Source organism: Hippopotamus amphibius, chromosome 5, assembly GCF_030028045.1.
Source record: "Hippopotamus amphibius kiboko isolate mHipAmp2 chromosome 5, mHipAmp2.hap2, whole genome shotgun sequence".
In the NCBI taxonomy this organism is placed as follows: Eukaryota; Metazoa; Chordata; class Mammalia; order Artiodactyla; family Hippopotamidae; genus Hippopotamus; species Hippopotamus amphibius.
This window is the reverse complement of record NC_080190.1, coordinates 73,911,581-73,934,604: the sequence shown is the minus strand read 5'-3', so window position 1 is coordinate 73,934,604 and position 23,024 is coordinate 73,911,581. Positions and strand designations below refer to the sequence as shown.

The 23,024-nt window shown below is 38.7% G+C and overlaps 1 pseudogene; it reads left to right on the top strand.

Annotated features, from left to right (window-relative positions):
* Positions 1-21,549, top strand: part of LOC130854234 (WD repeat-containing protein 55-like) — a 32,011-nt pseudogene extending 10,462 nt beyond the window's left edge.
* The last annotated feature ends 1,475 nt before the right edge of the window (positions 21,550-23,024 follow it).

The window sequence follows — 23,024 nt, the reverse complement described above, 5'->3', positions numbered from 1 at the left end:
GAATGTTTGGGTTTTTATTTTTTAGGGTTTTTTTGCAACTAAGGGAGGACATTTAATTCTTTTGCAACTCCTAAAAGACTCTATTAAAATAAAATCTTGTAGTTATCATAATTTTTAACCAGATACTGGGCACATTACAAAAAAAAAATAAACCCTGACTGGGCATGTTCCCACAGTCCTTACAGTTTGCATGCACACATCAAGTGACAGCTGAAATGAAGCTGGCAAGGAAATTGAAGACAGTTTGGATAGTAAAAGATACTGAGGAAAGACAAACATGGACTCTTTACTTTGGTAGTAATTCACTGACACAAAGCTATTGTGACATTTAAGTTATATTATCAACTGGAGTTTTTGGTGGGTTGAAATATTTGCTTTAATCAGTGTCTCAGTTGGTACTAAAGTTAGATTTACTCTTCACAATCCAATAATTTATTTATTAGCTGAAAAGGAAATTTCCTAAGCAAAGCATCACTCCTACTTACGTGTTATTTCCTTTCTCCTTTTTGTTTTTATTTACTTGGCTACAAGTGCAACTATAATGTAAAAGAAAAGTGGTGATAGAAAGTACATTGTTTCTGACTTTAAAGGAGATATTTCTTATGTTTTAGTATTAAATAAGCTGTTTCTTTAGGTTTGTTGGGAGAAACTCACTACGAAGTTAAGAAAGTATCCTTCTGATCCCAGTTTGCTAGGAAGTTTTTGAATCAGTGTTTACTTTTATTGAATTCCTTTTTCTGCACCTGTTGGTAAGAACATACTGAATTTTCTCTTTTTTTCTGTTAAAAATTGTGTATTACATTGATCCACTTTCAGAGATCAAACTATCCTTACATTCCTGGTATGACGTTTGCCCTTGCTTATCTCTCCAGTCGCACTTCTTGCCATTTCCCCCAATATTCACAATCAACAGTCTGGTTCTATTTGATCTTTTTTCAGTTCTTTGAATAAATTTACTTTCACCCATCATACATGATGTTTTTTTTCTCCCCAGCACAGTCTTCTGGGCTTCTCTTTCTCCCAACACACCAACTTTATTAAATTATAATCTACTACCCTTAGCTTAAGCAAACCTTTTCCCAAGAAAGTCTATCTTGATACCTTGCACTCCTAGACTCCCAGTTTAGCACCCTCTCTGTCCTTCGACAGCCCTTATATTGAGTTGTAACTGTTAATTTTTCTTTCTTCTTAAATATCCTGTGCATTCCAAGGGAGAAGATACTAGGTATTCTTCAGTAAAATGTCCCCTATACCTCACTGAAGGCCTGGAACACTGTAAGAAATCAGTAAATTCTGAAAGAACGAAAATGAGAGAGTGGGGTGGCGCAAAATAGAAGAATATCTTCACTTTAGATTTCTGAGATGACTCTAAACATGAAGTAGCTTGTATTTCTTTTGATTAGCTTTGGAATTTTCTGGTTTCATTCAAATTATGTGTATACAGAAAAGCATGGAAAGAAATTCTATTTCTTGAACCTATGGGCAACCAAGAAGAAGCAACATTGATGTAGAATAAAGAAAAGGCACGGCTGTAAAAGATTTCCTTCCTACCAATAAAAGCAAAGCTGCATTGTTTTCTTTTTAATGTCACCGCATGTGAAGACGTCCAAGATATTGATTCATGTTTAGGACCTTGAAAACTATCATTTTATAATATAATCCTAGCAGTTGTGATATATAGACACTGCAGCTTGGGCATTCTGATGTTAAAATGCCAGCAGCTCTGAGATTGTCACAGAAGGTCCTAGGCAACAACAGGACAAGAGAACAAAGTGACAGAAGAGAAAGGAATAGAGCAATTACTTCTAGAACAGCCCTAGTAAGAATACAAGTTAAGGGTGTTGAAAGAAAGCAGAAGATGGAATAGACATGCACCTGCCATCTCTAGATTAGTAATTTCAGTGCCCATATCATAGTCCCATTTAGATTTCCTTTTCCTTTCCACTCCATTCTTCCTGTTCACCCTAGTTTATACTCTTAACAATTCATGCCTGTGTCTTTGCCTTCAAGCTCTTTCTGTTCCCATTTATCTTCCTCCTAGGAATACCCTTATTCAGATCCCTCTTCTTCTCCACTTCTTTCAGGTACATCTATCTTCTCCCCTGTAAGTCCCAGCAAGCTTGGGGGTTTGTTCAGTACGTAACAGGATGCATGTCAGATGTTCCAGGTTAAGTTATCACATTGTTTCAGCTTCGGCCTTCTTTCTGGCTAGGAAGAGATAGAAGTGAGAGTTGTCACATTCTCGCAGTCCAGTCTTCTTTCTTATCACCTTTGGGTCCAGCCTCCTTATGTAGGTTTCTAAATGCCAGATTAATAATCTCACTGGTTTTTCTTGTCCATTTCTGTTCCTCCCACTCTTGGCACCTACCTGGATATCAACGCTCTGACCCAAAGCCAAATTTCCTGCCTCTTATCACCTTGAACACAGAATTCAAATGTTCCCAGCTTTTTCATTCATCTCTGCCCCAGAAATGGTCTTGACCTCATGGCGCTTGTAAACACCTTCACTTCTTTCAGGAATTAGGATGGTCATGAGTAGATAAATAAAAATAGAAGTCAGCGAGGAAAGAGAGTAGGACAGACTCTGTTCCTGTTATGTATGTGCTGATTCAGAGTTAACCTGCCTGTTGCTGACTCCTGCTCTCCTGGGTGATTCTACTTCAGACCTTGACCCCCACTTGACCTACCAGCCACCTTTTCTTTCTCCAGCAACCACCCAAGGTCTGCAGCGTCCACACCCGCTTGCTGCCAGAAAGATCTGTTTCCATCATTTCATCTCCTCCCCACTTAATCTGCAAAATTTAACTGTTTAACACCGTGGCTGTCAAATTATGCTTATCTCTCTCTGGCAGCCAGGTACTCCACTGCAAACTGCAAATAATGGGACTCTTTTTCTGTGACATAGGAAAATTAAGTGAATGGGTTGAAATTTTCTCATTTTAATACCATTTTGTATTTCTATTAGTCATAGCATACAGCAAAAGCCTAAACACTCAATTAGCCAATGAAGAAATATTCACTGATTTGACTTTACCATTGTTTGTGGTTTGGGATTTATGTGAAAAGAAAGGACAGTTTCTAAAGAGTAAAGGGTGTGGGGGATTTTTATGCTCACTCTGTGTCTCTTGATAATATGGGAATCTGATACAATAACAATTAAACTAAATATAAAATAACTACTGTATATCTCTTCTACGTACATGCTATACTTTATATATAGTAAGTGTATCTACTAAAAGTATACATATAATATATGTTTTATGTAATACATATTATATATACACACACACTTGTGGTCATAATTATATACACAATATAAATAAATAACCTATACACACACACTCATACGCACAGAGAGGTGTTACTCATGCTGTGATTCCTTCTGTTAGTGAACGTTTATAACTCCAGTATGCTTTACTTTATAAGTGAGAGCAGTAATATTCTCTACATCTCCTTAATCCATTTCCCTTTTACCTGTTTTTGCTTTTTAGTATTTGAAATATTGTCTCTGTGTTTTTGATTAAAATAAAAAGTCTCTTTCTGTTAATAATCAGGATTAACTTCAGACAAGGCTGAGGCCAGAGTTCCTTTGGAAATATGCCTAGGGAGACCTCATGAGTGTCTGGTAACACTTAAGCCTTCACTAAATATCCTATTATATATTTATCAAATAACATATCTGTTTGTATCAAGCTTCACAATAACTCACTCTCATGCATTAGTCAAACATATGGATTGCTTAATGACATTGGCATGTCTTCTCTCTCCAGAGAAGTTTCCTCCCATGGCATCCACACACTATAAAGAAATCGTAGATGCATTTTTTGGAGCAAGGAATGAATTTTGGAATGACAGCCTGGCTCTGCTCCACGATTTAAAAATGAATGATAAAGCTTTTCAAAAAAGCTTGGTTAAAAAAGATAATTCTAAAATACTGGTTTACAAAGATCCCTGAACTTGTTTCGGTTACTGGAAATTTAGTATCTTTGGTAAATTATTCTGGAAATCTAGGTGACACTCACTATTCTATTTTGCTTTTCCAAACCAGTAATCCAGGGAGATGTTTATAATAACTATTTTCCTTAATCCCCAGCTGAACTGATGAAGGTGATTTTCTGAAATCAGGAGGCAAGGGGCTTCCATTAATCACTGAAGATAACAGTTGCTGGACAGACTTCAGATATCTAAAAATAGAAGGACATTGGTTCCTACCGCCACAGAAAGATTCTGATGTCAGCAGTGTCAGGAAATGCAACCTAACCAGAGTGAAAACACCCCATGGGGTTATATAACTCACTGGAGTCATTTTCAGGTTCTGCATGTAAATTTTATAAAACTCCCAACAATATAATCCTCAGGATATGGGGATGATTGGCAGGCTGCAAAGCTTTTTCTTTAGACTCAAACAGTTCTTTGATACAAACAATATTTTTCATTTCAAAGGTAATTGTTGGTAGCCAATAGGCACTGATAGTCCCATGTGAGTAGCACAATAAGTGCATTGCCTTTCAAAAAATAGTATTGCTTTTCATGTGATAGAGACCATTTGTGCAATTGAAAACCCACTCAGAAAGCACACTGATAGACAGACCCTTTAAAATTCCAAGATGTAAATGTATTGAAGTACACTCTCAGACAGGCTTTCACACAAAAGCTCCTTGGGAAATAATCTAATATATATATTCAGCCATCATTGTATTTACTTTTTTGGCAATAATTCCTTTCCCTTATTTTCCACTACACTTAGCAGAAAACCTCAGCTGTGTCTCAGCTGAAACAAAGGCAAGCCACAGCCCCAAATTTCAGTTTTTATCGTTGTCTCAATTACAGTGTTTCCCATTGTCCCAGTTTTGTTTCTTATCAGAAATTTGTAAATAATGTACAGGACACAGAGATCATAAATGATTGCATACCTATCCCTGGGCAAAAATGCCCAGGAAAGTAGGTTTTTCTCCAAGCGAATCTTGCCAATTATCTCTCTTTATCTCCCACGGTGAGTTTATTTTATACCAAATAGCAAATGGTTTTTATCCTCTCATTTTATTTCTAATACTTTTCAGGGAGATTGCAGGCCAGTAAGAGAGATTCTTAGGCTGTTCAGTATTTGTACTTATTGACAGAGCCGAAGAAAACATGTAATCACAGAGTGTAACAAAATGAACTATTAAAAAACATAAAGCCAAGAATAAAGGAAGCATTACCATTCATCAAGAGATTAACCATAATCCTATTAAGAAATCAAAGAACAGTTCTAAAAGAATTCCACATTCAAAATTCTGAGTGATCAGTTGTCTGAAAGAAAATCAATTCTTACATCACATCAAGAATAATCTTTGATGAATCTCTACATAACTATTGATAGCTATGCAATTAAAATAATAAAAGTTCAATGACAATCTTAAACCATTATTTAATCAATTTCTATTAAATGAAAAATGAAAAGCTTATTTCACTGAGTCTTGGTACCTGGGAAGAATTAGGTCACAATATAAAACTGGTGTGGGAATCAAGAGACAATTCATTTTTTTTCTCTGCATTGAGTCACTGTGCGACCTTCAATCAGTTACTTAATCTCTCTCTTTCATTTTTACCTCGTGTGAAAATGAGAGTTAAACTACAAAATCAGCAGAGATGCTAGAAGGACTAAAGACATCATGTTCCTAAAAGTACCTACAGCTATTGAGAAACATAGATTCATGCACTAAAGTAAAAAAAAATCTGTATTTCAAAATTAATGCTTGAATTAACTATGTGCTAGGAAGGTTGCATGCGCTCTAATACAACAGAGAGATTTCAAATGCTACTTTTTTTTTTTAAACGAATGTCTCCAGGCTTTTGCAGTTTCCCTGATGAGGGTTTTAGCTAATCTAGGGTCTCGTGGGCTGTATTTGCTGTACCAAAGTTATCCTCATCGTCACACAGTCTTCTAGCTACTCTAGCTAAACTCCAGGATGCTTATTAATGACCACACTGTAGCTGTGCCTTGTATATGCAGGCCACTTTGCACTTTACAGTCTAATTTACATAATGCTTTCTTGACTAGTAAACAGTTCTGCTTTAAGGGTGATGGTACACTTGCTATGACTTCAGTCCTTTGGAGCTAGGGGGTTGGTGGAGTTTGTCATCTGGAGATGGAAGATTTCTGGGATTTTGCCACTTAAACCAAACAGTATGATTCAGCAACGTATTCATCTTCATTGGATATAATAACAACACGCATTTGGCTACTGCAGGAGTGTGACTGCCAGTGTCCACGGGTCAAGATATGTAAAGTGAGCAAAGTGAAACGTGTGTCAGGATACTAAGGACAGCTGGAAACTCAGCTCTGATTGTTGCCACGTGGTGACTCAAGCCCAAGAGCAAGCTCTACAAACATTCTAAGAAAAACTTAGAATCTGTACACATATACATAAAATACCCCAATTGTTTTAAAAAAGTAATTAAACTATTTTGAGAACTCTGAGAAAGATGTCTGTGCTAGGACATGATAATTGAGGTACTGGAAGTCTCACATTAACAAAAATTCCTCATGAGAACAATTGTTTCAATGGGAAAGTGGAGATTCCGTGCTTGAGAGTTTCAGGCTCCCTATAACATGAGTCTTCATCCTATAGGAGTTTTACAATAATAGTGGGTTTTGTCATCATGTAAGTGTGGAGCTATAATACCGAAGCATCCCAGAGTGTTGATATCATGTAGACTTCTGCCCGAGAGCAACATCTTCTCTCTCCACGAGCACCATCACTGATTCAGCACTTCTTACATTACCATCACTCTCCTCATCTCTGTTAAGATAAACAAATCGTAAAGTCACTCAAACAAAAGAGGTGGGTATAAACACAACTGCATTATACATTAGTTGCTTCTGATTTCCATCTCGTTAAAACCTAAAATACACGTACTGTTCTCAAAAATGCAGCAAAAAAGTGGTCTTTGAATTTTCTGTAACTGTTTTCATCTTTCACAGAGACACCCATTGCCTGATGATGGCAGAAAAAAAAAATAAAAGACTTGAAAACTTGCACATGACAGTACCTCGGATCCTTCCAGTTTCAGATCATTTCTTTTGGTTAAGATAGTCTTGTTTCAGAAATTATGAAGGCAACTCGAAGCTCAATTCCTGTCCAGAGTAATTCTTTCCTCTCCCTCCCGAAGGCAGCTTCTGGTTTCAGGGGCTACTCTTCTCTCCTGATGGTGAGATAGTGGGGGCCCAGTGTCCTCAGTCTTTTCTGGATCTCCACTGACCACTTGCGGGTATCTAGCACTGGTGTTCCAAAATAAAGGGCTCATTTCATGAAGTCATAATCTTAGTGAAATTCATATTCTTCTGCATGTACGATGCTTGTTGAGTGTTCCACTGGGGAGTTAGCCATCACTCTTGCTGACAAGGCCCTGCTTCTATGATACTGGTGATGGTGGTGGTGGTGGTGGTGATGGTGGTGGTGGTGGTGGTGGTGGTGGTGGTGGTGGTGAAGTACCCATATCATAGAATTTATCCATTTGAACCATTTAAAGTATACAATTCAGTGTCATTAAGTACATTTATAAGACTATGCAACCTTTCTAGTTCCTGAAGTTTTTTTTTATCACCCTAAATGGAAAGCAAGTACTTAATTAGCAATCACTCTCCATTCCCTCTTACCCCCAGCTCCTGACAGCCACCAATATACTTTCTGTTCTGAATTTGTCTATTCTGTATATTTCATATGAATGGAATCATATGACATGTGACCTTTTGCGTGTGGGTTATTTCACTTAAGTTCATCCACGTTTTTACATGTGTTACTACTTCATCCCTTGTTGACGGTTGAATAATGTTCCATTTTATGGATATATTGCTTTTTTGTTTATCCATTCATCTCTTAATGGAAATTTGGTCTGTTTCCACCTTTTTGCTATTGTGAATAGAGCTGCTATAAATAATTATGTCCATGTTTCTGTTTGAAGACTTGTTTTTAATGCTTTTGGTCTCTACCTAGGAATGGAATTGCTGAGTCATGTGGTCATTCTGTATTTGCCCACTTCTGCCTTTGCTGGCATGCAGATCCTCTCATTCTCAGCCACTTCCCTTCACCTCACCCCTAGTTAACGATGTCCACCCCACCGTTTCCATGCTGGAGATACTTTGCCTCTCATCCCAGAAAGCTTCCTGGCAGACCTGCAGGTTTGTCACTCAGCTTTCTGGATGAGAAGAGACACTCAGAAATTTCTGAATCTGTTACGTACCACATGTAAAGATACAAAGCCAGCAGGACACCCTGTGGCCCTTCCCTCATCTCTCTCCTTCTATGCCATCTTGTCACCTCTGAGCCTTGTTGGATGTGCTAGGAAAACAAAACATCTACTTGAATATTCTCATATTCTCCCTCCATCTCACAGGTTTTTTTTTTTTTTCTTGTCTTATTATGCTCTTGTCACCCTACAAATACACACACACATAACCTGCGTGGTATTTCTACTCTCCTCACCTGGTGGGTTGTTTCAACTCTGAAGAGGATAGGACATTTCCCCTAGACTTGTTATCCTTCCTTCTGCATCCCTTTTTCTCCTTCCATAACTGGAAGGGCTTTCCATTACATCATATCTTATTCTTTTTTTTTTTTTTTTAATTTAATTTAATTTTTTTATTTATTTTTCCCATCAGTTTTTTATTTTTTTTATTTTTTTGGGGGTACACCAAGTTCAATCATCTGTTTTTATACACATATCCCCATATTCCCTCCCTTCCTTGACTCCCCCCACCTCGAGTCCCCCCCACCCTCCCCCTCCCAGTCCTCTAAGGCATCTTCCATCCTCGAGTTGGACTCCCTTTGTTATACAACAACTTCCCACTGACTATCTATCTATTTTACAGTTGGTAGTATATATATGTCTATGCTACTCTCTCGCTTCGACTCAGTTTCCCCTTCACCCCCCTCCCCCTCCCATACCTCGAGTTCTCCAGTCCATTCTCTGTATCTGCATCCTTGTTCTTGTCACTGAGTTCATCAGTACCATTTTTACATTCCGTATATGTGAGTTAGCATACAATATTTGTCCTTCTCTTTCTGACTTACTTCACTCTGTATGACAGATTGTAGTTCTATCCACCTCATTACATATAGCTCCATCTCATCCCTTTTTATAGCTGAGTAATATTCCATTGTGTATATATGCCACATCTTCTTTATCCATTCATTTGTTGATGGGCATTTCGGTTGCTTCCATGTCCTGGCTATTGTAAATAGTGCTGCAATAAACATTATGGTACAAGTTTCTTTTGGGATTATGGTTTTCTTTGGGTATATGCCCAGGAGTGGGATTACTGGATCATATGGAAGTTCTATTTGTAGTTTTTTAAGGAACCTCCAAATTGTTTTCCATAGTGGCTGTACCAACTTACATTCCCACCAACAGTGCAGGAGAGTTCCCTTTTCTCCACACCCTCTCCAACATTTGTGGTTTCCAGATTTTTGATGATGGCCATTCTGACTGGTGTGAGGTGATACCTCATTGTGGCTTTGACTTGCATTTCTCTGATGATTAGTGATGTGGAGCATCTTTTCATGTGTTTGTTGGCTATCTGTATGTCTTCTTTGGAGAAATGTCTATTTAGGTCTTCTGCCCATTTGTGGATTGGCTTATTTGCTTTTTTGGTATTAAGCTTCATGAGCTGCTTGTATATTTTGGAGGTTAATCTTTTGTCCGTTGTCTCATAGGCAATTATTTTTTCCCATTCTGAGGGTTGCCTTTTAGTCTTGTTTATGGTTTCTTTCGCTGTGCAAAAGCTTTTAAGTTTCATGAGGTCCCATTTGTTTATTCTTGATTTTATTTCCATGATTCTAGGAGGTGGGTGAAAAAGGATCTTGCTTTGATGGATGTCATAGAGTGTTCTGCCTATGTTCTCCTCTAGGAGTTTTATAGTGTCTGGTCTTACATGTAGGTCTTTAATCCATTTGGAGTTTATTTTTGTGTATGGTGTTAGGAAGTGTTCTAATTTCATTCTTTTACATGTTGCTGTCCAATTTTCCCAGCACCACTTATTGAAGAGCCTGTCTTTTTTCCATTGTATACTCGTGCCTCCTTTGTCAAAGATAAGGTGCCCATGTGTGTTTGGGCTTACTTCTGAGTTCTCTATTCTATTCCATTGATCTTCCTTTCTATTTTTGTGCCAGTACCATACTGTCTTGATCACTATGGCCTTGTAGTATAGTTTGAAGTCAGGAAGCCTGATTCCACCAACTCCATTTTTCCTTCTCAGGATTGCTTTGGCTATTTGGGGTCTTTTGCGTTTCCATACAAATCATAAGACTTCTTGCTCTAGTTCTGTGAAAAATGCCATTGGTAATTTGATCGGGATTGCATTGAATCTGTAAATTGCTTTGGGTAGTACAGTCATTTTCACGATGTTGATTCTTCCAATCCAGGAACATGGTATGTCCCTCCATCTCTTTGTGTCGTCTTTGATTTCTTTCATCAATGTCTTAAATTTTCTGCATACAGAAATTTTGCCTCCTTAGGCAGGTTTATTCCTTGGTATTTTATTCTTTTGGTTGCAATGGTGAATGGGAGAGTTTCCTTAATTTCTCTTTCTGCTCTTCCATTGTTAGTGTATAGGAATGCAAGAGATTTCTGTGCATTAATTTTGTATCCTGCTACTTTACTAAACTCATCAATGAGTGCTAGCAGTTTTCTGGTAGAGTCTTTAGGGTTTTCTATATATAATATCATGTCATCTGCAAAGAGTGACAATTTTACTTCTTCTTTTCCAATTTGGATTCCTTTAATTTCTTTTTCTTCTCTGATTGCTGTGGCTAAAACTTCCAAAACTATGTTGAATAATAGTGGTGAGAGTGGACACCCTTGTCTTGTTCCTGTTCTTAGAGGGAATTCTTCCAGTTTTTCCCCATTGAGAATGATGTTGGCTTTTGGTTTTTCATATATGGCTTTTATTATGTTGAGGTAATTTCCTTCTATGCCCATTTTCTGGAGAGCTTTCATCATAAATGGATGTTGAACTTTGTCAAAAGCTTTTTCTGCATCTATTGAAATGATCATATGGTTTTTATCCTTCAATTTGTTGATATGATGTATCACGTTGATTGATTTGCGTATACTGAAGAATCCTTGCATCCCAGGGATAAACCCCACTTGATCATGGTGTGTGATTTTTTTAATGTGCTCTTGGAGTCTGTTAGCTAGTATTTTGTTGAGGATTTTTGCATCTATATTCATCAGTGATATTGGTCTGTAGTTTTCTTTTTTTGTGACATCTTTGCCTGGTTTTGGTATCAGGGTGATGGTAGCCTCGTAGAATGAGTTTGGGAGTGTTCCTCCTTCTGCAATATTTTGGAAGAGTTTGAGAAGGATAGGTGTTAGCTCTTCTCGAAATGTTTGATAGAATTCGCCCGTGAACCCATCTGGTCCTGGGCTTTTGTGAGTTGGGAGATTTTTAATCACAGTCTCAATTTCCGTATTTGTGATTGGTCTGTTCATGGTTTCTATTTCTTCCTGGTTCAGTCTTGGAAGATTGTATTTTTCTAAGAATGTATCCATTTCTTCCAGGTTATCCAATTGATTGGCATATAGTTGCTTGTAGTAGTCTCTCATGATGTTTTGTATTTCTGAGGTGTCCGTTGTTACTTCTCCTTTTTCATTTCTAATTCTGTGGATTTGCATCTTCTCCCTTTTTTTCTTGATGAGTCTGGCTAATGGTTTATCAATTTTGTTAATCTTCTCAAAGAACCAGCTTTTAGTTTTATTTATTTTTGCTATGGTTTCCTTCCTTTCTTTTTCATTTATTTCTGCTCTGATCTTTATGCTTTCTTTCCTTCTGCTCACTTTAGGGTTTCTTTGTTCTTCTTTCTCTAGTTGTTTTAGGTGTAAGGTTAGGTTGTTTATTCAATCATTTTCTTGTTTCTTAAGGTAGGACTGTATTGCTATAAACTTCCCTCTTAGAACTGCTTTTGCTGCATCCCATAGGTTTTGGGTTGTTGTATTTTCGTTGTCATTTGTTTCTAGATATTTTTTGATTTCCTCTTTGATTTCTTTAGTGATTCCTTGGTTGTTTAAGAGTGAATTGTTTAGCCTCCATGTGTTTGTATTTTTTGCAGTTTTTTTCCTGTAATTGATATCTAGTCTCATGGCGTTGTGGTCTGAGAAGATGCTTGATATGATTTCAATTTTCTTGAATTTGCCGAGGTTTGATTTGTGACCCAAGATGTGATCTATCCTGGAAAATGTTCCGTGTGCACTTGAGAAGAAAGTGTAGTCTGTCATTTTTGGATGGAATGACCTATAAATATCAATTAAGCCGAGATGGTCTAATGTGTCATTTAAAGCTTGTGTGTCTTTATTGATTTTCTGTTTGGATGATCTGTCCATTGATGTAAGTGGGGTGTTCAAGTCTCCCACTATTATTGTGTTACTGTCGATGTCCCCTTTTATAGCTGTTAGCATTTGCCTTATGTATTGAGGTGCTCCTATATTGGGGGCATAGATATTTACCATTGTGATATGTTCTTCTTGAATGGATCCCTTGATCATTATGTAGTGTCCTTCCTTGTCTCTTGTAATAGTCTTTACTTTCAAGTCTAATTTGTCTGATATGAGTATTGCTACTCCAGCTTTCTTTTGACTTCCATTTGCATGGAATATCTTTTTCCATCCCTTTCCTTTCAGTCTATATGTATCCCTTGGTCTGAAGTGGGTTTCTTGTAGGCAGCATATAGAAGGGTCTTGGTTTTGTATCCATTCAAGCCAGTCTGTGTCTTTTGGTTGGAGCATTTAATCCATTTACGTTTAAGGTGATTATTGACATGTGTGTTCCAATTACCATTTTCTTAATTGTTTTGGGTTTGTATTTGTAGGTGTTTTCCTTTTCTTGTGTTTCCTACTTAGAGAAGTTCCTTTAGCACTTGTTGTAAGGCTGGTTTGGTGGTGCTGAATTCTCTTCACTTTTGCTTGTCTGGAAAGCTTTTGATTTCTCCCTCAAATCTGAATGAGATTCTTGCTGGGTAAAGTATTCTTGGCTGTAGGTTTCTCTCTTTCAGGACTTTCAGTATATCCTGCCATTCCCTTCTGGCCTGCAGAGTTTCTGTAGAAAGGTCAGCTGTTATCCTGATGGGTTTTCCCTTATATGTTGTTTGTTGCTTTTCTCTTGCTGCGTTTAATATTTTTTCTTTGTGTTTAATTGTCATTAGTTTGATTAATATGTGTCTTGATGTGTTTCTCCTTGGGTTTATTCTGTATGGGACTCTCTGTGCTTCTTGGACTTGGTGAATTATTTCCTTTCCCATGTTGGGGAAGTTTTCCACTAGAACCTCTTCAAATATTTTCTCAGACCCTTTCTTGTTTTCTTCTTCTTCTGGGATGCCTATAATTCGAATGTTGGTACGCTTAATGTTATCACTGAGGTCTCTGAGACTGTCTTCTATTCTTTTTATTCTTTTTTCTTTTTCCTGCTCTGTGGCGTTTATTTCTCCCATTGTATCTTCCAACTCACTTATTCGTTCTTCTGCCTCAGTCATTCTGCTGGTTATAGCATGTAGAGTATTTTTAATTTCAGTTATTTTGTTATCCATTGCTGTTTGTTTTTCTGAGTTCTTATGAACTGTTTCTTTTACTTTCTCTATTTTGTTATCGAGATTTTGTATCATTTTTACTATCATTACTCTGAATTCTTTTTCAGGCATTTTTCCTATTTCCTCCTCATTTATTTGGTCTTGTGGGTTTTTTTCCTGCTCCTCTGCCTGCATGATGTTTCTTTGTTTCCTCATGGTTGTCCAAACTTTTGGGGTTACTTGTCCTGGTGATAGAGGTGTTTATAGAAGACTGTCCAAGCCTCAGACTAATGTCCAAGTATTGGATTAAACAAATATTAAGTCTAGGAAACACATACATGTATAAGACACACAATTACTGAATCCATTAGGACATAAGGCTCTAGAAAGACCTGACAGAACCCCAGTGTGCTATCAGATATTCAAAGAGAAACCCAACAGAAATTGACAACTGAAACAGAACAAATCAGAGACAAAAGCAAAAGCAAACAAACAAACAAATAACACCTTACACATACAAACATTAATCCAGGGAGATTTTGTAAGCTAAGATCAAATATAGAAAAGAGCCAGAGTACCACCAGAGAGAATGGAGATTCTCAGAATGTAATTAGACAACTGTACTAAGAACTAAGATAAAGACAAAAGCCTAATATTAAATACCACGGCAGTGCGTCATCTGGAGAACAGAGCAAGGAGTCTGAGCAGACCGATAGTGTTGCTTATAAGTATGTTAAGAGAAAATAAACTTAAAAAGGCTGGAAGAAAGGGGAACAGAAGAGCGTAATGTGGTCGGAAATATGCAAATAAAAAGAAAGGAATAGAAATGTATAAAAGATAGGGATGAAAGGAAAGTATGAGAGATATATTGTCCGTACTATCAAAAACTTAGCTAGATATAGAAGTATATAAAAAGGCAAAAAAAAAAAAAAGAAAAAAAAATATCATTAAAAAATTATGTTATAAAACTTGTAGATCCCTTAGGGCTAAGATTGTATTTAATAAAGAAAAAAAAAAAAGAGAAAAAGAAAAAAAAAAAATCCAGAACTGATCCCAGAATGGACCAGTTCGATAGGTATTGATACTACTATTTCTGTTTCCTTAGCGTCTCAGCTGTAAGTGTCCTTCTCCTTGCCTTGGGTTTTTTTGCATTATTCTGTGACCAGCAGAGGGTCCTTTATTGTTCGTCTGTAAGCCTCGGTGTGTGGGGAGGGAGAGGGTACAATAGTGGCTCCTTCTCCTGGGAGTGAGTGAGCAGTGGCGCACTGTTGTTTCAGTCAGGCTTGGAGGTGCCTGTTGCAGAGGGCGCTGGTGGCTCAGGCGTAAACAGAAAGTCTTAGAGTTGGGCCTCTCTCGGGTTTTTTTTTTTGTTGCTGTTGTTGTTGTTTTTTTTTTCTCTTGGCAGCCTCCCTGCTGCTGGCCTTGCAAGGAGTTTTAATCTAGCCCCGCCTGAGTGCCTGAGGGTGCTTGTTATCCCTGAGCGCCTTAGGTGGCCCGCAGGGTGTCTCTTCACTGCCTGTTGCAGAGGCTCGGAAAGAGAGGGAGAGGCTTCGCGCGCGGCTCCTCCCCCTGCCTGTGAGCCTGCAGCCTCCAGCCGCCATCATGGCCGGGCAGCGCTCAGGGACGGGCACTCCTCCCCGCGAACCTCCTCCCTCCTGTCCTCTCGGTCCGTCACCCTACCGGCAACAATGTTTCTCCCCCTGAACCAGCTCTCCGGTTCCCACGCTCCCGCTCCCGGACGCTCCGTTCAGCCACGGATCGATGTCTAGGTCCAGGAACGCTGAGCTGCGCTGCGGACCCCCCGTGTTTCTCACTCCCTCCCGTCTGCCACAGCTCCGCCACTTCACCCTCTTTGAGCCGTCGTAGATGCCTCCCTACCGGCTATGTCGGGCTCCCCGTGGTCCTTTCTGGTGTCCGAGGCCGTTTGCTGGTGTTCAGCTGGTTCTCTGTGGGAATGACTGCGTCCTTCCGTGCATTCCCAGTGCATCTGTGGAGAGGGATGCACTCCACGTCCCTCTACTTCGTCGCCATCTTTTCCATATCTTATTCTTTAATGAGGTATTATTTGCCCTTCTTTCTTGTAGCCGTAATGGCAGAAGGGCTGTAGGGCAATCTGATTTAGTGGGAAATGGAAATATATATGTTTAATACTTCCAGTATCAAATTATCCTCTTTTCATGTCTAATAGCAGTCTAAGTAATGCAAATCACATCCCTTAATTAATTGGTTATTTTACATTCACTTTCGCTTTGGGAAATCTTGTACTATAAGAAAAATTGTGTGCATTTTTAGGTATTTCTAGAAATATGAAGCTCTTTGGGAAAATTTCCACTGGGTCCACCTGGCCTATAGTCATGTTCTCCCAGTTGTTTATGCTTCCCATGGCTTCATTCTTAATGACTCCTTCGAAGTTGCTGTCAGTAACTTTTACTACCAACTGTTTGACTCCATTGATGCCTCAGCCCCCAGAGCTGTGTTTTAGCTCCTGTGTTGTCCAAGGTTTGCAGCCACAAGCCTGTCCTGCAGTAATTCTCTAACTTGGCCTGCGTCCCAAAACCCCTTGTATTAATTTGTTTGGAAGGCAGACGAAATGCCACCAAAAAAAAAAGAGGCCGTCAGGGGAGCAGGGAGCGTCAGGAAGGAAGAAACTGTGAGCAGCGTCAGACATTGAAGAGAGTTTAGATAAAACGAGGAAAGAAATGGGTCTTAATAACCTTCTTGAGAGAAATTTTGGCATTGCAGTAGAGCTTGAAGTCCTAAATAAATGCCTGATAGTTCCAGAATTTGTGGATTGCCTTCCACTTCTTTGTAGCACTCATTCCAGCTCTAATTCATTTTGTAAATAATGGTTCAGGGTTGCTATGCTTCCAAAACTTGTAAGCCTCATGAGTACCAAGACTGTACCTTTTGTATACTACTTCTATATTTTGTGTCCTTAGGACTGAACATAGTTCCTGGTACATAAAAATGCTGAGCGAGCAGATGTGGAGTGAGTGCCCATTAATGACAGTTTTAAAGACACCAACCTTTTAGGAATTGAGGGCGCCAGTGGAAATTCCAGGAGATGTTAGTTCTAGTCCTGGTCCCATCATTAGCAAGATGTGTACACTTGGACGTGTCCTTGGATTCCTCTGATTCCCAGTTTTCTCTTCTAATAAACTGATTGAATCTGTGAAAGGTTTTTCTGTTACTGGTGCCTTTTTAGTACATGTAGCCTTGTTTTTCATGTATGAAATGAAAAGTTTTAACTTCATCTTCTTTAGAGTCATATATTTTATTCATAGCTTTACTCAGTGTATTGCCTGAAGTTGAGCTTGCTGGAATGCAGATACTGAGCAACTCATATTTGCCTTAACATCTTGTCTCATTTTCCGGTTTTGGGAACTCTGCCTTTCTTCATTTCTCTTACGAATTTACGTTGCCCATCCTTGTTTATTTCTTATTTGGTCTCTGCTTGTTTTCTTTCCCCCTTCTTGGCAAGAGAAAAAACAAACAAAAAGGGAAAATAGAGGCAGGCTAAATACCTTGGGTAGCAGTGTGACTCTTACGTGATGATCTTTTTTCCAGTAGTAAAGGTTTTCCTCTGGGAACTGTACTACTGTTTTTTATTTCCAAACTGAAATTGTATTTATACATTATTAAGAGCTCATTTGCACTAAATGGCTCTTTGTTGAACCTCTGTTTGGATTTGCCTGTGTGTGTGTGTGTGTGTGTGTGTGTGTGTGTGTGTGTGTACACATACCTGGGTTTATGCCACAGTTTCCTTAAAGTTTGAGCCCACTTTTTATTTTGAACCTTTTAAACAACATCTAAACTAAACACAGCAATTAAATTTTTTAAAAAACTCAGAATTATGTTCCAGATATACAGGTTTATTTCAGAGAGAAATGCTTTATAATGGTTAAGGATGGAGATGTGACTCTGTCTTCATTATATCAAAGCATTCTCTACTATCATTGCCATGGTTTCTTAGCTACTAAAGAAATCTAATATCCGAGAGGGACCAAATTCAAGAAGCTTTAAAATCAAATAGAATAAGCTTAATATGCAATCCAGTTTTCTGGTCTCCCAATATTATGATGTAGATTAAATCAGGCTCTGAGAGGACTGAAATGGAAGATTCCAGTTCCTATTAGAAAATCAGGCAATTAGGAAAAAAGAGTGGTTTAAGGGAAAAAAAGAAACCTTGAGCTACTGTTAAATTAATTATGTGAAATGAGTGAAAGAAGTTTGAGTTGAAATTATTTTTACAACTTTAGTCGTTTTAGGCAGAAGAATTAGAAGGTGATACATGGGAGATCTAGAAAAGAAGATGTGGGGTGGGATTTTTCAAGAGATGTCGTGGTCAGTTTCTCCCTGTAGTCCCATAACTCTTAATTCTTTTAAGTTTTCCTGCGGGGGAGCATTATTTTCCATTGTAAAAACTGCCCTAAGTTCTTGCCAATAAAAAGCACCTATATATTATAGTCTATTGAATCAAGACGGATACATGGGAAGTAATTTACAGAGAGATGCATTGAGGCCAGTCCCCCAAAGAGATGCTATCATTTCATGCAAACGTGACTCAAGAGTAAAATGAACTCTCAGAAATGTTATTCTTTCACTGGCCAACTCCTGTCATCCTACAGTCGGGACCTAAAGTTGATGGGCTCAGAGGTGGGAGGTTGCTATTGTAGCTGTGTTTCTAAGTCTAGGAAGTTACTTCTCTTATATTTTAAAAAGTAAGACGACATGACAACATTTAAACTTTTTCTTTGGGGTATTTATTTGCCTGCATCAAAGAACTGAAGATGCAACTTGTATTGAAATAAAACTGCAACCAGAGGGAATTCCTCCCCTTCAAGATTTATATTCATGAAGTATTAAGAATTCCTGTATTTTTCTAAAATACACTGATGGATGCATTTTGGCAAAGTGAAAATTGAATATAAAATGTTATGATGAATTATAAATACAGATATATTTCATTCTCTCATCTCAATACTTTGCATTAAATATGAGTGTTGTATTTCTTTCAAGTGACTGAGTTAATTTTATCTGAGAAAAATAATAAAATGATCATTCATTTCAGAAAGCCCTTTTGGAAAAGTTTACACTCATTTGCTTTCTATTTTTACATACATATATAATCCACTCTTGAAGAGCCAGGAAAATGCTTTATACATCTCATGAACTCCATCAAGTGGAAAAGAACTTAAAGTAAATATTGACATAGGGTAGTGACTTACAATATTACCTAGTGGGGAGAAATTTAAATTAGCTTCCTGAAGGATAGATCAACAAAACCCAATGGTAAGTTAAGTCTGCATTGATCTTTAAGAAAGCTTGAACTCAAGTGTAGACTTGGAAATTTTAATGAGACTGAAATGGAAAATGGGGCAAGAAGTAGTTTACAAATCATCCATGGTTATTTAAAAGATGCGTGTGTGTGTGTGTGTGTGTGTACAGATGAAAGGAATATAGGGGGAACAGGAGAATCCAGAGTATCTATTAATTATAAAATAAATTAAAATAATTTTAACAAAATAAAATATAACACAAATTGTAATAAAACTGCAAACAGGACATCACTACAAGATATTTAGCAAAGAGAGTCAGAAAACCAGTTTTGCCTTCCATATCAACTACATGTAAATATGTAAATTTTCTCCAGGTGGAAGGGTTTGTGGGTCCCAGGAAGAGTTCTTAAAGGTTATTATCTTAGGAAAAGTCACCAAGATTTCACATTTCCCTACAGAGAACAGAATAGTATATTAGGCTACAGAATAGTATATCATTTGTGACTGGAAACGGAGCTCATTGCCGTTTGCTCTTCAACCATTTCTTCTGCCCTGCAAATCTCTTTATGGATCCAAAGACAGAAGATAAATGATGAAAAGGACATCTAACAAATTATTGGGTCAAATTCAACCTTGCATTTAATAATTTTTAAGTTGTCATATTCCAGGAGGGCTTTAAGAAGTAATTCAAGATTAAATTTAAAAGTATCAATAGATAGGGGCAAACAATAATTAATGTTAAAATAAGTAAAATTAAACTAAGATCTAGATTAATACTAAAAACTCACTCTATTAGGAATGGACCACAAACTAGGCTCTGAATTTTTTAATTAATAATACAAAAGTTAAAATAGACCAATTATATGATAATTGGTAATGTCTATTATTTCCCTCAGGAGAAGGAAAACCCAGACATTCCCAGTACTCAGGCCAGGGAGAAGCTTCTCCCAAGGCTTAATAAAGTGCATTGTGAAATGTAATGAACACAGTCCTCAGCCACATCTTGCTACAATTTTAGTCTCTGAGACCAGTTTGGAGATCATAATGGCATGATCCTGGAAGCATCTCTTACATTGACCAACATACTGTTTAGTATAACGTCACTGATTAGTTTGTTGTGGGGAGGATTTTGAATTTACAGAAATATATACAGATAAATAGTCACATTTAACAAACAGCTATGTAACAAAACCTCAGCTTAATTACATCTTAATTCTTTGCTATATTTGCATTGTCTATATATTCTTTTAAAATGAAACGAAACATAGAGTTGAACTCTTCCCACCCCTACCGTTAACCCTTCCCAAATGTCAACTTCCACCCTCTTTCTCCAGAAGTAACCACTGTTATGATTTTGATATTTGTTATTTCCATGCATTAAAACAATTTTTACTCATTAGTTGAATTTTAAATACATGTTAAAAAATATATAAATGTTAAGTGTACAGCTCAATTTTCATAAAGTAAAAAGGCTCATGCAAACACTAGTTTAGAAAATAGAACATTGTTGGGTCCCAAGGAGCCCCTCCCCACCCAAACTTGTACTTCCTAAAACCACTATCCCTCTACCCTTCTCAAAAAGTAACCAGTGTTGAGGATGGGAGCGACAAGGAGGACCCCGACTCCACAAAAGCCCCAGCCCGGGTCCAGGACACTCTGGAAGATATTGTGCTGGAGGCTCTAGCCAGTGGGCTGGCGTTCCATCCGGCCCGCGATCTCCTGGCAGCGGGGGACATGGACGGGGACGTGTTCGTCTTTTCCTACTCCTGCCAAGAGGGAAAAACCAAGGAGCTCTGGTGCTCAGGTCACCACCTCAAATCCTGCTGAGCCGTTGTCTTCTCTGAAGATGGGCAAAAACCTGTTACTGTCTCCAAGGACAAAGCCATCCGTTTTCTAGATATGGAGCTGGGAAAGACACATTTCCAACGGGAAAGACACATTTCCAAGGCTCATGGTGCCCGCATCAACAGTCTGCTGCTGGTGGATGAGAATGTTCTGGCCACTGGGGATGACACAGGTGGCATCCGCCTCCGGGACCAGCGGGAAGAGGGCCCCTTAATGGATATGCGGCAGCATGAGGAGTACATCGCTGACCTGGCTCTGGACCCAGCCAAGAAGCTGCTGCTGACAGCCAGTGTGGGAAGAAGGTGGCCTGTGGCTCCAGTGAAGGGACCATCTACCTCTTCAACTGGGATGGCTTTGGGGCCACAAGTGACCGCTTTGCCTTGAGAGCTGAGTCCATCGACTGCATGGTTCCAGTCACTGAGAGTCTGCTGTGTACCGGCTCTACTGATGGAGTCATCAGGGCTGTCAGCATCCTGCCAAACCGAGTGGTGGGCAGTGTGGGCCGGCATGCTGGTGAGCCTGTGGAGAAGCTAGCCCTATCCCATTGTGGCCAATTCCTGGCCAGCAGTGGCCATGACCAGCGCCTCAAGTTTTGGGACATGGCCCAGCTGCGGGCTGTGGTGGTGAACGACTACCGCCGGCGCAAGAAAAACGGAGGGCCGCTGCGGGCACTGAGTAGCAAGGCCTGGAGCACCGATGACTTCTTTGCAGGACTGAGGGAGGAGGGAGAGGATGCCACTGTTCAGGAGGGAGAGGAGGAAGAGAGTGAGGACGACAGTGACTGAGGGGATGAGCTCAATCTCAGGATGGGTCCTCAATGGACAAGAGTCTTACTGGGCTGGATTCCTAGAGAGGCTGGGAATGTAAAATATCCTATTGTGCACAAGAAGATGCTCAGTATCGGCACACTGATGTGGGGAAATACTTGGCCTGTAGCAGCTGCTCACTCCACCAGTGTAAGACAAGCCCACAGCTGGGGCAGGACAGCACAGACACAGGTGTACACCAACCAGGGGTTTAATATAAATACAACCAGCATAGAAAAACTCAAAACTATGTATATACCAAAACCAGAATGTCAGGTGGTAGGAGCAAAGGCAGATTTCTGACCCTTTGGCTCAGCCAGCCCCCAAATAAAAACATCAACAAAGACAAAAAAAAAAAAAAAAAGTAACCAGTGTTCTTTTTTCTGCCACCATAGATCAGTTTTACCTGTTCTTGGACTTGATATATTAGGAATCAAATTGTATATCTCTTTTTACTTGATTTCTTTTGCTCAGAATGATGTTTGTGCACCATCTTGTAGTTGCATTTGGCTTTAATTGTTCATTTTGATTGCTGTATAGTATTCAATTACGTTAATATATCAGAATTGATTTAATTGCTAATGCCATTTAGAGTGTGCCTAGTTTCCAAATATTAATAAATATTGCTTTAGGCATTCATCTCCATAGATTTTTATTGGCTACATATCAAAGAAGGAAATTGTAAATTAATGGATGATACCAAAGTTTCCACAATGTAGATGCTAATGATCACACTCCCACCAGCAATGGTTGAGAGTTGCCTTCACTCTGCATCATTGGAAAACTTGGGATTATCAGCCTTTTAATTTTTTAGCCTTTTTTGATAAATATATAGCGTTATCATGATTTTTATTTGCATTTCCCTGATGACAAATGAGGTTAAGCATTTTTCTTTTATGTTTATTGGCCTGTTCAGGTAACCTGCCTATTCAGACATCTTGCCCAGTATTCAGCTGAGTTGTCTGTTTTCTCTCCTATTGATTTATAGGAATTCTCTATTATGTGCATGTGCTGTCTGTCAAATTATGTATGTTAGAAATACATTCATTCATATAATTTTTACTTGATAAATAGAAGTTCTTAATTTTAATGTGTACAGCTTATACTATCTTCCTTTATGGCTATGTCTTTTTAAAAATCTTATTTAAGAAATAATTCTGCAAATGCTAAACAATCATCGACAGAAAGACACTGGAACTCACCAAAAAGGACACCCCACATCCAGAGACAAAGGAGAAGCTGCAATGAGACAGTAGGAGGGGCACAATCACGTTAAAATCAAATCCCATAAATGCTGGGTGGGTGACTTACAAAATGGAGAACAGTTATACTGCAGAAGTCCACCCACTAAAGTGATGGTTCTGAGCCCCATGTCAGGCTTCCCAACCTGGGAGTCCAGTAACAGGAGGAGGAATCCCCAGAGACTCAGACTCTGAAAGCCAGTGGGATTTGATTGCAGGACCTCCACAGGACTGGGGGAAACAGAGACTCCACTCTTGGAGGGCACACAAAATTGTGCTGCCCAGGACCCGAGGGGAGGGAGCAGTGACCTG